The sequence below is a fragment of the Aristolochia californica genome, unplaced genomic scaffold, assembly GCF_029961685.1.
Source record: "Aristolochia californica isolate CCGP_79_NKW_82.1479 unplaced genomic scaffold, dmAriCali1.0.hap1 SCAF_6, whole genome shotgun sequence".
In the NCBI taxonomy this organism is placed as follows: domain Eukaryota; kingdom Viridiplantae; phylum Streptophyta; class Magnoliopsida; order Piperales; family Aristolochiaceae; genus Aristolochia; species Aristolochia californica.
In genome coordinates this window covers 34,001,552-34,004,456 of record NW_027182257.1, presented here as the reverse complement: position 1 = coordinate 34,004,456, position 2,905 = coordinate 34,001,552, and the positions used below count along the sequence as shown (strand labels likewise).

Sequence of the window (2,905 nt, the reverse complement as noted above, 5' to 3'; positions counted from 1 at the left end):
GCAGATTCGAACTTGGCTCGACTCAATGCCACCCCTAAGAAGAAATACAAGAAACATGTATTTTATTCCATATGTTATTGTAATTTTTATGTGACCAAAATATTTAAAATAAGGAGGAGAATAAATGATGAAGATTTAACATATATGAAAAAAATTTATCCAATGAAGATTGAATACCAAGAATCATTTTCATTGCAAACTGGAGTTACCAACTTGAGAAATAACAAATATGGAAGAGTATTACATAACTCTAATAATAAGAAGTTTCACATAGTCAGAATTAATATAGTGAAGTCTTATATAAGTCTCACAGTATGAGGTCTCAAAGAAGGGTTTAAGTTAAATGTGTTTTATTTTTGTTAGTCTTCTATTTATGTCCAGTTGTTCAATTGTTTTAAGACTTATCTTTTAATGTTTGACTTTGGATATAACTCGGACAATGGTAGTTTAATTGTAATTGGATTTTACTTGTTTCCTCTATTATAAATAGAAGTTCATTGTACTCAGTTAATAACGAGTTAGTGGAGTATTTCTCTTTTCTAGAAATTCAACAAAAGGCATAAAGCCAAAAAGTGATTCTTGTCTATACTACCATGGATTAAAACACCATATAAATAGGCACATGACAAAAAGTGGACGTCAGTTACTTTCATAGAGAAAGGAAAGGAGCCAAAGAAGCATGAAGGCAAAAAAATTCAACTAGACAGAAGATATAATTACAAGGTAATGTGATACTCTAATAGGGCCATTTAGTGTTCATGACTATTAATCCTAATGAAAGAAGACAAGGGAGGAAAGACTCCCGTGATCAGACAATAAGCTGTTCAGTCCACAGCTAAAAAGCAGTATATTCGTCTTCCACATGTTGAAGATCTGGAAGGTCTGTGCTAATGGAGAATCTCATCCACCGCCTTTTGTCAACGTACTGCAAACATGGTTGCAGAACAAGCCCAATAACCACTGCAATAAGGCTTATGACCATAACCTTTAAAGAAGTAAGAGCTAAAACCACACAGATCAATAAGGTTGGAGGAATACACATCAAAATGGAACCAACAGTCCCCAGGGGTATTTTGTAAGGTCGCAAAGCCTTGGGATACTTGATTCTCAGTTGTATAAAAGCCACAAACTCCAAGATCATCCCAAAACAGTAAAGGAAGTTCTCTGCTGCAACAATTTCTTGAAAGCTCATCCAAGAAAGCAGTATCACCCCTGTAGAAGAGAATAAGATCCCCATCAGTGGGGTTCCATAGCGAGATCTCTTGCTGAAGAACTCTGGAAGCATTCCTCTTTCAGCCATACCAAGAAGCTGGTATGAGTCACTACTCATTTCTGCTAAAAACATTCCCATATTAGAAAATGCTGAAGCACTCTGGATCCACCAGCTCAACCACACACCGGCTATCAGGTTTGCAACATCTGAGAAATACCCATCGCTCCACATTTCTTGTTGAAGCTCAATTGCTCCAATGCCCACAAGAAGAGGAACGAAATATCCTAAAATGACCAACAGAAGAGCATAGAAGAGAGCCTTTGGCAAATTTTTCTTCGGATTATGTACCTCTCCTGCCAAAGTACTAATGGAGTCCCAGTAGTTCAAATTCCAAAAGAGTGTGTTCAGGTACAAACCCCAGTCTAGATGTTCCGAGGGCACCACGAACCACCTGGATGGTTCTAGCTTGGGTATGGCTACTAGTCCCATAACAATGAAAGGGAGTAGAGAGAAAACTCCTAGCAAAACTGCTACCCACCCAACTATCGTTAGCCCTCGATAGTTCATATAAGTTAATCCAAGTATAATTATGAGCACAGCTATAACCCTGGGAACACCACCTTCGAATGCTGGTATAGCTGATTTCAGATAATCTAAAAACAGAACAGGATAAAGAGCATTATCAATAACCCCACTTAACCATTTCATCCAACCTTGCTGGAAACCCCAGTAAGGACCCAAAGCAGATGAGACCCATACAACATAACCTCCATTTTCAGGGAACATAGTTCCATTTCTGCAGTTATTAGAGCTTCTGGAATACTCCATATGAATGGAAAAATTAGAAATCCAAGAAGGGCCAAAAGAGGACCAGCAGCTTTGACGCTGTCTTCTACACCAAACGGACCACCAGATACCTCATAGAAAATCAGAAAGACAAGGGGAACAAGAGTAACCTTTGGGAAGTTATTAAGTATCGGAAGTTCTCCTCTAAGGTCCTGATAACCAACTCCGCTGTGCTCTCGCATTTTATAATTAAAGTTCTTGCTCGATGTTACTCTCAGTTTCTGCATATTCATAGCCAACAAACAATCAGGTGAGACAGTGGAATTGTTAGATGCAACTCTATGATTGAAGGTTACGAAACAAACCCACTATAAGTAGCAGATATAGACGAAAGCCCTAGGTAGAACGAGAAAATAACAAACAAACATCAAAAGCTTAAACACAAAGCGACAACCAAAAACAGAACGCGAGGTAGTCTGAAAACTTTTAAGTACTAAATCAGAAGGATAGGAAAAAATCACTTAATCGCCATACCCATCGTGAAGCCTGATGTATATTTCCTTTTTTTCCCGAAATATTAATAAATTCGAGCAGATGCGGTGGAACAAATCTTAACGGAAGATGGGGTTTCTTCGTATTCTAGGAGAAACGAAGATAATGGCAAAACAGAACGAACGCAAAAGTATTAAAATGAGAAGCTTACTCATTTCGCTCGGAGACCATATAGAAAGCATTCCGAAGCATTGGTTGTCGCGATACCACATTAGAAAGCATAAAGCTACCAATGAGAAAAACAGCAAACAATGCAGTGAAAGAATTTGGAAAAGTTCATTTACAAATCATCTAAACAGAGAAACGCTTCCAATATACTCAGCTTCCCATCACGCAAAATAAGGTCTTTCAAAT

The 2,905-nt window shown here is 38.0% G+C and overlaps 1 pseudogene; it reads right to left on the bottom strand.

Annotated features, from left to right (window-relative positions):
• Positions 1 to 673: 673 nt before the first annotated feature.
• Positions 674 to 2,905, bottom strand: LOC137934835 (probable polyamine transporter At1g31830; annotated as a pseudogene).